A 14,020-nucleotide genomic window follows, 5' to 3' on the forward strand; every position below is an offset into this window, starting at 1 on the left:
GGGATGAGCTGGGGTGGTTGTGTGATGCAATGGGGGGAGGGGACGAACTGGGCTGGTTTTTTGATGCGGTGGGGGACGGGGAGATTTTGAAGCTGGTGAAGTCCACATTGATACCATTGGGCTGCAGGGTTCCCAAGCGGAATAATTATGTGTGGAGTTGACACTGAGAAATTGATGGGACACAAATGGAAGGAGTAAGAAGATTTCAGTTGATGTCTGCTGTCAGTTGTGGAATATCTGCTGACATTGAGTTGGTTTTATTCAGAATGTGCTGTCTCTTTTATGTTATCCACTTGCCCTTGGGATCTCATTGCTCACAATTTGATTCTGTGGAGGTCCAGGTAAAAAGCTGAAATCTTTCTCCTGACATTGGTTACGTATATCTCTAAAAGAAGGAGAAAGAACAGGTAAGAATCATTGGAATATAACAAGACATCATGAGGCATGTTCTAGCTCCCGAATACGCTCTTATAATGGTTCTATGCTTTTGAGGAAAATCTTTTATTTATTTTGTGATGGTCCTTTTCAGAACCAGGTGAAGCATTTGGCTTCCAGTCATCAGTCATGATAAAGTGGCTGGTTTGCTTGAGAGATGAATACAATGGAGAAATTATAGATTTAGTTCCAAGCAGGTTAAGATTACTGATAGCAATCCTGATCCAACAAACAGCTCTTTCAAACACAAACAAAAACAAATTGCTGTCAAAGCTCAACAGGTCTGGAAGCATCTGTGGAGAGATCTGTGTTAACATTTTGGTTCAAGTGACCCTACCTCAGAACTGATGGTAGCTAGGAAAATGTCAGTATATATGCAGAAGACAGGCTGGGAGAAGGGGGTAAAGAGTAAACAATAGGTGGGGATATAGCTCAAGGAGAGAAAAGGACAGTTGGCCAGACAAAGGAATGGATATTCATCTGACTAAGACGGTGAATAGCTATAAAATGAGGACTGTTAGTGGCTAACTACAGGTTGTGTGTAATGGCAGACAATGTGATTACAAGGCCTGGTATGTGAGGTTTGGGGTAAGGACATGGGAGAGCTCGAGCCTTAAAATTATTGAACTTGATATTGAGTCCAAAAGGCTGCAGGGTCCCTGACTGGAGGCCACTTGGGAACCCTCCAGCCTTCTGGATTCAATATCAAGTTCAATAACTTTAGGCTTGAGTTCTCCCATGTCCTTGTGAAGCTGGATGAACACAGCAGGCCAAGCAGCATCTCAGGAGCTTGGCCTGCTGTGTTCATCCAGCTTCACACTTTGTTATCTTGGATTCTCCAGCATCTGCAGTTCCCATTATCTCTCACATACCGGGCCCTTGTTATCACATAGTCTGCCATTACACACAACCCATAGTTAGCCACTTGGAATCCCTATTCATAGCTATTTGCCCTCTAAGTCAGTTCGTTAATCACTCCTTTGTCTGTCCAACTGTACATTTCTCTCTTTGGGATCAATTCCCACCTATCGTTTACTCCTTACCCACTCGACCCACCCTATTTTCTGCATATAAACTGACATTTTCCTAGCTACCATCAGTTCTGAGGAAGGGTTGCTTGACCCAAAATGTTAACTTGACCTCTTCACAGATGCTGCCAGACCTGCTTTCCCGGCAATTTCTGTTTGTTTGACAGTGTCTGCAGTTCTTTTGGTTTTTATTTGGCTCTTTGAAGCTCTTTGTTCATTTCCTTAAATTTTAGAGGAAATTCTTGCCAAAGAAAGTACTCCTAGCACTGTGTTAAACTTTTGCAGAAGCTAACCTAAAAGCTGAGATGCTTGTGTGCCAGGACCCTAGAGTTATAGAGTCATATAGCACGGAAACAGACCCTTCGGCCCAACTCATCTGCGCCAACCAGACATCCCAAATTGATCTAGTCCATTTGCCAGCATTAGGCCCATGTTCTTCTAAACCCTTCCTCTTCATAATACCCATCCAGGCTCCTTTTAAACGTAATTGTACCTGTTTCCACCACTTTGTCTGGCGGCTCGTTCAATACACACTCTGCGTGAAAAGGTTGCCTCTCAAGTCCTTTTCCAATCTTTTCCTTCTCACCTAAAGCTTATGCCATCTAGTTTTGAACACCCTGCACCACCCCCCTTTTGAAAAAGACCTTGGTTATTCACCCTATCCATGCTTCTCACAATTTTATAAACCTCTATAAGGTCACCCCTCAGTCTCCCCCTTTCCAGGAAAGAAAGCCCCAGTCTATTCTTCCTGTCACTACAACTCAAACTGTCCAGGCCTGGCCACATCCTTGTAAATCTTTTCTGTACTCTCTCAAGTTTAACAATACCTTTCCTATAAAAGGGTGACCAAAGTTGTATCAGAGATAATGGGAACTGCAGATGCTGGAGAATCTGAGATAACAAGGTGTGGAGCTGGATGAACACAGCAGGCCAAGCAGCATCTTAGGAGCAGAAAAGCTGACGTTTCGGGCCTAGGATCTAGGCCCGAAACATCAGCTTTTGTGCTCCTAAGATGCTGCTTGGCCTGCTGTGTTCATTCAGCTCCACACTTTGTTGATCAAAACTGTATGCAGTATTCTGAAAGTGGCTTCACCAAAGTGTTGTACAGTCGCAACATAATGTCACAATTCCAATACTCGCTGTACTGACCAATGAAGGCAAGTGTGCCAAATACTTTCTTCATCAGACTGTCTACCTATTATTCGATTTTCAAGGAAATATGCACCTGCACCCCTAGGTCTCTGTTTGTTAGCACTCCCCAGGGCCCTCATGTTAACTGTATAAGTCCTGCTCTGGGTTGCCTGACCAAAATGCACCACCTCACATTTATCTAAATTAAACCCTATCTGTTATTTCTCAGCCTGTTGGCCCATCTGATCAAGGTCCTTTTGTTTTCTCAGAAAATCTTCACAGCGTGCCACACCACCTATTTTGGTTTCATCTGCAAACTTACTAACCATGCCTCCAGTATTCACATTCAAATAATTTATATAAATTAGGAAAGGCAACCCTCTATGAGTGCCCTCTGTCTCCTGCCTTCAAGCTAATTTTGTATCCAATTGATTATTCCCACGGAGTCTAACCTTACTAACCAGTCTACCATGCGAAACCTTGTTGAACACTTTGCTGAAGTCCACATGTCTACCCCTCTTGCCTTTGTCGATTTTCTTTGTGACCGCTTTAAAAAACTCAAGTTAGTCAGACATGATTTCCCACTCATAAAGCCATGTTGACCATCCCTACTCAATCCTTGCATTTTCAAATACATGTGATTCCTGTCCCTCAGGATTCCCTCCAACAACTACCCACCACTGACATCAGGCTCACTGCTCGACAGTTCCCTGGCTTTTCCTTACCGACTTTCTTAAGTAATGGTACCATATTAGCCACCCTCCTGTCTTCCGGCACTTCACTCGTAGCTGTCAATGATACAAATATTTCAGCAATCTCTTCCCTAGCTCCCCGCAAAGTTCTGGGATACTTCAACACAGGTTCTGGGGATTTATCTACCTTTATGCATTATAAGACCTTTAGCAACTCTTCTGTAATATTAACCCTTTTAGGACATCTCTATTTGTTTCCCCAACTCCCTAGCTTCCATGTCCGTCTCCACAGTAAATACTGATGCAAAATATTCATTCACTTATCTCCCTGACATATGTCAGGTACAGATAGCTGGGATTGAGTGAATCCCATGAGGGGTATAAGTGCGGGAGGATTATACTCCAGGAAGGAATCAGGAGACCAAAAGGGAAAAGAGAACAAATAGAGTTAAGGAAAATCCAAAGAGATTCCGTAAGTACATTAAAGGCAAAAGAGTAAGCAGGGACAGAATAGGACACATTAAAAATCAACGTGGCTGTCTATGTGTGGCCTTTTGGGAATCCCCAGTTTTAATTGTTCCACCATTGGCATCCATTTCTTCAGACAGTTAGATCCTAAGCTCTGGAATTCCTTCATTTATCCTTTCTGCCTCCATGTCCAATTCCATTCCTTTTAGATACTCTTTAAAACCCATCGCAAACCAAGCTTGATACCCGTCCTCAAAACTGTATGTGATTCACTGTGAAAATTTATTTGGTCAAGTTTCTGTGAAAACACTCTGTGATGTTTTACTGCAGTAAAGGTGCAACCTAAATGCAAGTAGTTATTGATGTTGCGTCAGTTTTTTTCCATCCTGGAAGACATCTCCACTTTCAACATTGCAGATGCAACTAAGGGGTTGCCTATTGGGAGACTCAATTTCTGACAATGAGTGGAGCCAAATGTATCATCATCTCATTACCCCCAGATAATGCAAGTCCTAGAATCTATTCTGCTTGAAAAGAAAATGTGTTTTACTTCACAGAATGTGAGATACACGGTGGAATAATAGCACAGAGGCCAGTATCCTGTCACCAAGTCATCCTTTACTTGCACATGCACAGTACTTGACACTAATCCACCTCCGTCAGAGCCAGTTGTCAGAGTGAACAGAACCTCTGCCACTCCTGTTTATATCTGTCAGCCAGGGCTCCCTACCAGATTAACAGCCCCAATCAGGGAACTCATATTGTTTGAGGTTCACCTGGCTGACCTCATTACAATCACTACACATTGGAATGGGGTAAGAATTCTAATACACATAGAAGCAAACAATTCAAGGTTAGTGGCAAAGTTCATAATGATCATAGATTAAGAAACAAAAACCTTTTGATTGGATTCTCATACAAGTGTAACACATGATCATAGTGAGCACATTGTAGAGGCACTTTATGGTGACATCCCATTGTGATATAATCAAGTTAAATTAACTGACATGGTAAATCAAATGGATGGCTTAAATGGTAAAATCGGTGATGGAACATTGGAAATCATGTCAGTTAACCTGAATTGAGAGCTAAATGAGAAAAGAGACTGTTACAATTTTGTCGAGTAAGTGGTCTGATTTTGGCAAACATCTTAACAAAAAAGATAATACACTTGGAGAAGTTGATGTGTTTGGAAATCAAATGGATTATGTAGATTAGCTTCATTTTCGTAAAGACAGTGAGAGAGCCAGACAGAGAGAGCACCAGGAGGCTGCCGGGAAGGTAACTTTTTTTACCACTTTAAAACGCTTACCTCGAGCAGGAGCGGTCTTCATTTATTTGGGCAGCGGCTGAACCCGAGACGCTACACATGTAGTGTCTCCCACCCGCCCTTCTCCTCCAACCAAAAAAAAAAGACTTGGTGGTGTGTAGATAAGGTAAGGCTTTTTCTGTTTCACGTTGCTTTATATATATATCGTGTGATTGACAAAAACCTTTTGGTTCCTTTTTCATTTATCTAAGTTAAGTTTAATAATGTCAGGAGATCTCACACCCGTGTTGTGCTCCTCTTGTTCAATGTGGGAGCTCAGGGATAGGGCTGTTGTCCCCTACTCCTTCACGTGCAGGAAGTGTGTCCAGCTGCAGCTCTTGTTCGACCGCATGACAGCTCTGGAGCTGCGGATGGACTCACTTTGGAGCATACGCGATGCTGAGGGGGTCATGGGTAGCACGTTTAGCAATTTAGTCACACTGCAGATTAGGATTGCTGAGGGAGATAGCGAATGGGTGACCAAAAGGCAGAGAAAGAGCAGGAAGGCAGTGCAGGTGTCCCCTGCGGTCATCTCCCTCCAAAATAGGTATTCTGTTTTGGATACTGTTGGGGGAGATGGCTCACCAGGGGAAGGCAGCAGTAGCCAGGTTCATGGCACCGTGGCTGGCTCTGCTGTACAGAAGGGCGGGAAAAAAAGTGGAAGGGCGATAGTCTTTGGGGATTCATTGTAAAGGGAGTAGATAGGCGGTTCTGCGGTCGAAAACGGTACTCCCGAATGGTATGTTGCCTCCCAGGTGTACGGGTCAGGGATGTCTCCGATCGGCTGCAGAACATTCTGAAGGGGGAGGGCAAACAGCCAGTTGTCGTGGTGCATATAGGCACCAACGAAATAGGCAGAAAATGGGATGAGGTCCTACAAGCAGAATTTAGGAAGTTAGGAGCCAAGTTAAAAAGTAGGACCTCAAAGGTAGTAATCTCAGGTTTGCTACCAGTGCCACGTGCTAGTCAGTGCAGAAATGAAAGAATAGCCAGGATGAATGCGTGGCTTGAGAGATGGTGTAGGAGGGAGGGATTCAGATTTTTGGGACATTGGAACCGGTTCTGGGGAGGGTGGGACTATTACAAATTGGACGGTCTACACCTGAACCGGACTGGAACCAATGTCCTTGGGGGTGCTTTTGCTAATGCTGTGGGGGAGGGTTTAAACTAATGTGGCAGGGGGATGGGAACCAAATATTGGACAGAAAAGAGGTAGAAACGAAAGCCTGTAGGGAACCAGATAATGGAGTCAGTGAGACTAAAGGGAATAGTAGTCGGGGAGCAGATGATGAACACAAAGGGACAGGTGGTCTGGGGTGCATTTGTTTTAATGCGAGAAGTGTAGTAGATAAGGCAGATGAGCTTAGGGCTTGGATCGGTACCTGGAAGTATGATGTTATTGTTATTACTGAGAGTTGGTTGAGGGAAGCGCATGACTGGCAACTAGTTGTCCCAGGATATCGATGCTTCTGATGGGATAGAGAGGGAGGTAAAAGGGGTGGAGGAGTTGCAGTAATGGTCAAAGACAATATCACAGCCACACTGAAGGAGGGCCCCATGGAGGACTCAAGCAGTGAAGCAATATGGGTAGAACTCAGAAATAGGAAGGATACAGTAAAAATGCTGGGGCTGTACTGCAGGCCTCCCAACAGCGAGCGTGAGATAGAGGTACAAATATGTAAACAGATAATGGAAAGGTGTAGGAGAAACAGGGTGGTGGTGATGGGAGATTTTAATGTTCCCAACATTGACTGGGATTCAATCAGTGTTAGGGGTCAAGACGGAGCAGAATTTGTAAGGGGTGTCCAGGAGGGTTTTCTAGAGCAGTATGTATGTAGTCCAACTCGGGAAAGGGCCATACTGGACCTGGTGCTGGGGAATGAACCCGGCCAGGTGGTTGATATTACAATAGGGGACTACTTTGGAAATAGCGACCACAATTCCGTAAGTTTTACAATCCTCATGGACAAGGATAGGAGTCGTCCTAAAGGAAGAGTACTAAACTGGGGGAAGGCCGACTGTACCAAGATTCGGCAGGATCTGAGGAATGTAGATTGGGAGAAACTGTTTGAAGGTAAATCCACATTTGATATGTGAGAGGCTTTTAAGGAGAGGCTGATTAGCGTGCAGGAGAGACATGTTCCTATGAAAATGAGGAATAGAAAAGACAAGATTAGGGAGCCATGGATGACAGGTGAAATTGTGAGACTAGCCAAGAGAAAAAAGGAAGCATACATGAGGGCTAGGCGACTGAAGACAGACAAAGCTTTGCAAGAATATCTGGAATGTAGAGCGAATCTGAAAAAAGGGATTAAGAGGGCTAAGAGAGGACATGAGATATTGCTGGCAAGCATGGTTAAGGAAAATCCCAAAGCCTTTTATTCATATATAAAGAGCAAGAGGGTAACTAGAGAAAGGATTGGCCCACTTAAGGACAAAGAAGGAAAGTTATGTGCTGAGTCAGAGAAAATGGGTGACATTCTTAACAAGTACTTTGCATCGGTATTCACCAAGGAGAGGGACATGACGGATGTTGAGGTTAGGGATAGATGTTTGCTTAGTCTAGGCCAAGTTGACATAAGGAAGGAGGAAGTGTTAGGTATCCTAAAAGACATTAAGGTGGACAAGTCCCCAGGTCATGATGGGATCTATCCCAGGTTATTGAGGGAAGCGAGAGAGGAAATAGCTGGGGCCATAACAGATATCTTTGCAGTGTCCTTAGACACGGGTGAGGTCCCAGAGGACTGGAGACTTGCTAATGTTGTCCCCTTGTTTAAGGAGGGCAGCAAGGATAATCCAGGTAATTATCGACTGGTGAGCCTGACGTCAGTGGTAGGGAACCTACTGGAGAAGATACTGAGGGATAGGATCTATTCCCATTTGGAAGAAAAAGGGCTTATCAGTGATAGGCAACATGGTTTTATGCAAGGAAGGTCATGTCTTACCAACTTAATAGAATTCTTTGAGGATGTGGCAATGTTGATTGATGAGGGAAAGGCTGCAGATGTCATATACATGGACTTCAGTAAGGCGTTTGATAAGGTTCCCCATGGCAGGCTGATGGAGAAAGTGAGGTCACATGGGGTCCAGGGTGTGCTAGCTAGATGGATAAAAAACTGGCTGGGCAATAGGAGACAGAGGGTAGTAGTAGAAGGGAGTTTCTCAAATTGGAGACCTGTGACCAGTGGCGTTCCACAGGGATCTGTGCTGGGACCACTGTTGTTTGTGATATATGTAAATGATTTGGAGGAAGGTGTAGGTGGTCTGATCAGCAAGTTTGCTGATGACACTAAGACTGGTGGAGTAGCTGATAGAGAAGGGGACTGTCAGAAATTACAGCAGAATATAGATAGGCTGGAGAGTTGGGCAGATAAATGGCAGATGGAGTTCAATCCGGGCAAATGCGAGGTGATGCATTTTGGAAGATCAAATTCAAGGGCAAACTATACAGTAAATGGAAAAGTCCTAGGGAAAATTGATGAACAGAGATCTGGGTGTTCAGGTCCATTGTTCCCTGAAGGTGACAATGCAGGTCAATAGGGTGGTCAAGAAGACATATGGCATGCTTTCCTTCATTGGGTGGGGTATTGAGTACAAGAGTTGGCAGGTCATGTTGCAGTTGTATTGGACTTTGGTTCGGCCACATTTGGAGTACTGTGTACAGTTCTGGTCGCCCCATTACCAAAAGGATGTGGATGCTTTGGAGAGGGTGCAGAGGAGGTTCACCAGGATGTTGCCTGGTATGGAGGGTGCTAGCTATGAAGAGAGGTTGAATAGATTAGGATTATTTTCATTAGAAAGACGGAGATTGAGGGGAGACCTGATTGAGGTCTACAAAATCATGAGGGGTATAGACAGGGTGGATAGCAAAAAGCTTTTTCCCAGAGTGGGGGACTCAATTAGTAGGGGTCACGAGTTCGAAGTGAGAGGAGGAAAGTTTAAGGGAGATATGCGTGGGAAGTTCTTTACACAGATGGTGGTGGGCGCCTGGAACGCGTTGCCAGCGGAGGTGGTAGACACGTTAGCGTCTTTTAAGATATATTTGGACAGGTACATAGATGGGCAGGAAGCAAATGGACACAGACCGTTAGAAAATAGATGACGGGTTAGACAGAGGATCTTGATCGGCGCAGGCTTGGAGGGCCGAAGGGCCTGTTCCTGTGCTGTAGGTTTCTTTGTTCTTTGTTTAGATTTCATACAGTGTGGAAACAGGCCCTTTGGCCCAACAAGTCCATACTGCCCCTTGCAGCATCCCACACAGACCCATACCCCAAGAACCCACACACCCCTGAACACTACGGGCAACTTAGCATGGCCCATCCACCTAGTCCGCACATCTTTGGACTGTGGGAGGAAACTGAAGTACCCGGAGGAAACCCACGCAGACACGGGGAGAATGTGCAAACTCCACACAGACAGTTACCCGAGGCTGGAATTGAACCCGGGTCCCTGCTGTTATGAGGCTGCAGTGATAACCACCGAGCCACCGTGCCGCCCTAATGTGATACAGAAGCAATGCTTTAAAAATATTATAAAGAAGATACATACATGTCCTGGCATGGATATAAATTCAGAACATTTTCTCTTAGTGGCAAAAATGACATTGAAATTGAAAATGGTACAAAAACAGTTGTGCTACCATTTAGAACTTGTCATGTTGAAAAATGGAGACTTCTGAGAGTTAAATTTAAATAAAACTGGTATGAATGCCCCTGGACTGAGTGATCAAAACAAATAGAATTTGCAGTAAAATAAATAAAAAGCAAATGGAAACACATGAAAGAGGGTACACAACATGCTGCAAAGGAAATATCACAAAAATGGAGAAGCGAAAGACGAGGAGAGGATGTCAGATGAGATATTAGTGGTGACAGTAGAAGGAGGAAAGAAAAGACACACAACTGAGTTTGATGAAATTGGAAAGAAAATGGAGAACTAAACAGAAATAGTCTAATGAGGTGTGTAATAAAGTAGTGAAGCTAAAATAAATAATAAAAAGAGATTTATGTACCAGAAGGTGAAATCTTTAGCAGATAGAAAGTGTTAACAACAGTTATTGAGTACACAAAAGACAAAAATGGTAAAATATAACTTGAAAGTAACAAACTCTTAGACAGAATATATAGATGATTTGTATGCTGATCCAAATTGATGAACCTTTCAAGATATAGAGACAAACAACAGACGAAACAGGTAAAGAATGCTTTGAAATTGATGAGAACTGGAAAAGCTCTAGGGAAAGATGAGGGAAACAACTAAAAGCTCTTGGAGAAATGGGTTGGGTGGATTAGCTGCAAGTAAAGATGGGGTTACCAGGATAGGATGGGCGGTGAGCCTGGGTGGGATGCTCTTTGGAAGGTCAGTGCAGATTCAATGAGCTGATTGGCCTCTTTCTGCTCTGTGGGAATTTGTGGATTTATCCAAAGCCAAATGGAGACCAAATAGCAAGCATCAGCTTTTTACAGGGACAATTAGACATGTTTCAAATGAAGAGAGGAGTATGACAAGACTATAAAAATACATTTAATCTGTACAGAGTACAAATATTCAGAGAATTAGATGTCCCTTCTTGGGCAAATACTGGATGCAAGTGTATAACAAACTTGCAGTGTGCTGGAGACAGCGCTACTTGCAGAATCAAAAGAAGTCCTATAAAGTATTGTAGATCAAGTAAATTGTATACATTGTGTACAAACTCCAAAAATTCAAAAACAATGGTGTTAGAAGGAATTCATTACCAAGAGTGAAAACTGAAATACCTTGTGTCACGTTAGAATAGTTTGGTAAGTTTGTCTATTTAGGACAAATGATTACGCAAGATGATAGCTGTGATGCAAAAGTTGGAAGAACAATAGACAGATTTATTATGTGAAGGCGAAGGATGTGCAAACAAGAAAACTAAAGCTTGCATTGAGAAAAACCCTCATAAGATGGTAACTTCTATCTATTTCCATGTATGCCTCAAACAGTTGGACAAAAAGTGAAGATTGTTGGAAGACAAGAGGTCCAGGCAACAAGCAGAAGCCACAATATGAAAGAAAGATTCTTAATGAAAATGAGACTAGAGAAAAGAATTGATAAAATAAAAACAAAAGAAATCGAAAACAAGTAAACTGCAGGCATGGAATAATAGTTAAGGTGAGTGGTTTTATTGATAATCAGAGGTAGAAACACATTATATAAGCAGGATAAGCTGTGAAAGTATAATCTGAAATGAGTACAAATGCACTTGTGTTACTTGTACAATTCAAATATTAGCTGAATGTTCTATAATATGTTTATTTTTATAGCTTAGTTGTCTATGTCACAAATCTTAAATTCATTTCTGAAAATGTATCCAACTCAGTTAGGATAAGATTTGTCACTGTTATTTAGCAAATCAAGGAAATGGATTTGCGCCGCGGGTAAGTATAAACACACAGCTGCAATATGTCTGCACTTCTGTGTTGTGGCTCTAACTGTAGAATGGGTGATAATCTTGTTTTAGTTATATTGAAGAGAATTTTGCATAGAAAGATTTAAATTTGTTGAGAAAAACATATAAGAATACTGAGTTGCTTATGTCACTGTATTTGACATTGATGCTATTATTTAGCCTTCAGAACCATTTAATATTTTAAGTCGGAAATAAAGAGGAGGAAAGAAAAGGAAAGAGTTGGAGGTGTGCAATTATATAATACAAAAGCAGATGCTGGAAATCTGAAATAAAACCAGAGTAGTGCAAATATTCAATCTGCTGCTACCATGTTTTGTCCTTGGACAGTTAGGGATTCTGATTGCCTTTCAGATTACTCTATAGGCTAACTATTTACATATGCTCAAAGTAACTCCTCCAAGAGGTCCTATTCCAGATCTCCTCTACTCATGTGATCATACATCATCATTACATTACAATCTCTTAGACAACCACACCCCCCCCCACTCTTCACAACCACTACACACGCATTCATGTCTTCTTTCTGAGTATTTGTATTTTGCAACATTTCCATCAAAAATTTCAGGCATTTCAGGGTTAGTCTATGAAATGATGTTACAAAGCTTTCTGATCTTGTTTGGGAAATAGTAGGAACTGCAGATGCTGGAGAATCTGAGATAACAAAGTGTAGAGCTGGATGAACACAGCAGGCGAAGCAGCATCAAAGGAGCAGCAAAGCTGACGTTTCAGGCCTAGACCCTTCTGAAGTACTAGTCTTTTTATGGATACTATAGCTCTTTGATTCTCCCTAAAATACTTTGTGACGTTGCTATCAAATATGAGCTTAGACATTCTGTTTTCTCAACAACAGTTCTTTTTTTTGTTGGTTTTCGATTCACACTCCTGTTGGGAGAGTAATTGGTGACTCCCCTGCTCAGTGACAGTGATTGTACTTCCTAGCTTGCTTTTCGGTTTGGACATCCGCACATTTTCTCACTCTATGATGGTATTCCATGGTTATATCAGGTTTTAATTTTTTGTACAACAATAGAAACTGCATTGAACTTCCTTCCAGCAGAGAGAAAATTCATTAAATAGAGCCAAGTTAATATCATTCCTTTTCTTCAGAGGTTCTTTTATAGTTCTGACTTCTCTTTCATCTTTACTGTTGCTTGTAGTTAATAAAGTTAAACTTGTTACATAAATAAACCGATATTTCCTGGCAAGTCTTTATATGTTAATCTTGTCACAATCTGACATCTGCTTTCAAACTTGTTCCTCCTGGACCTCTTGATTTGATAGATGAAGATTTAAATCTGATCTACGTTAACCTTTGCAATTGATCGGAGTGACAGGGTTGAATAGTTCCAGTCAGAAGTGTTTTCAGTAAAATAAGATGTTTGCAGAAAAGAAAATAGCAGAAGATTAGCAGGTGTACTGTAGACAGGATAAGGAATGAAACTATGGCAACAAACCAGGCCGGAAAATATGTTATAGAAATCAGGAAGACCAGCATAGACTGTGCGATCAGCATAATAAAGGGAGACCTGGACAAGACCAGTGCCTGATATAGGTACTGTAGGATGTAAATAAATTACATTTGTTTTAAGTCTGGTAAGTCCACCATATTAAAATTGAGTAAATCACTTAAGGTGATTTGAAATCGATCAGATTAGAAATTAAGTATGTGACCTAAAGTATGTAAGAAATGGGAACTTATGGGTTTTTCCCTCAGTGCAGTCTAAGTCTATTTAAGGCCGGATCTCTTATTGTATGCTTGAGTCAATGATCATAACATGTACTTGAATCTTCTAGTAACTTGTCAAGTTGTACCACAACAGTGTTTGGCATGTTCATCGGAATCCCAGGACCAGTGCTGCATTTGGATGGGTACTTTTTAATTTGCCATTCAGAGGTAGGGCAGAGAGTCACACGACGCTAATGTGGGTGAGAGTCAAATAACCAGGTGAATACTCAGTATAGAAAGCACTGAGTGAGGAGGGGTAGACATTCCAGAGGACAGCAAGCAGAAACTGCAAAGATTGGTCAGATCTGTAGTAGCTGCTAGTGAAAAGAATTGCCAAAGCCTTTCAGTTCGGAAACTAAGATCATACATGGCAGGTATTGTAGTTTAGCTTGACAAACTATTAGAAGACTCAGGTACAGGTTATAGTTGTGTATTCAGTGCTCACAAGCACAGGTCAGTCTTAACCACTCCAAGACTGAGCTCCATCTAAAACCGACATGTTCTTATCTTTTAAACACTTTAGTCACGTACTTAATTTCTAATCTGAACAATTTTCAATTATCCATTAAGCAGATGTCATTTATTTCTCACAGTACAAATATCAAAAATTGCTCATCTCCCTTGTAAGTCTCCCCTTGTCCTACTGATTGTGCAACCTTGGCTGTGTCATTGTTTCTATCATACGTTAACCGTCCTGACTCTATGACATTCTATCCAGAAGTGCATCAGCTGTGAGAAATAAATGGAAAATCATGAGATTTTGTTGGAATGTTATACCTTTAACAAATTTAATAT

General features: G+C 42.0%; 1 protein-coding gene across 3 annotated transcripts in view; it reads left to right on the plus strand.

The window, feature by feature from the left end:
• Nucleotides 1–14,020, plus strand: part of znf330 (zinc finger protein 330) — a 171,518-nt gene that overhangs the window by 122,404 nt on the left and 35,094 nt on the right. Inside the window, exon 3 of one of the 3 annotated variants that reach the window (XM_059641883.1) lies at nt 11,033–11,201. The exons of the other annotated variants lie outside the window; for them this stretch is intronic. The gene's annotated coding sequence lies outside the window, so the exon portion shown is untranslated. The remainder of the gene's footprint in view (nt 1–11,032; nt 11,202–14,020) is intronic. 3 annotated transcript variants of the gene reach the window in all.

The sequence above is a fragment of the Stegostoma tigrinum genome, chromosome 1 (assembly GCF_030684315.1).
Source record: "Stegostoma tigrinum isolate sSteTig4 chromosome 1, sSteTig4.hap1, whole genome shotgun sequence".
Taxonomy (NCBI): Eukaryota; Metazoa; Chordata; class Chondrichthyes; order Orectolobiformes; family Stegostomatidae; genus Stegostoma; species Stegostoma tigrinum.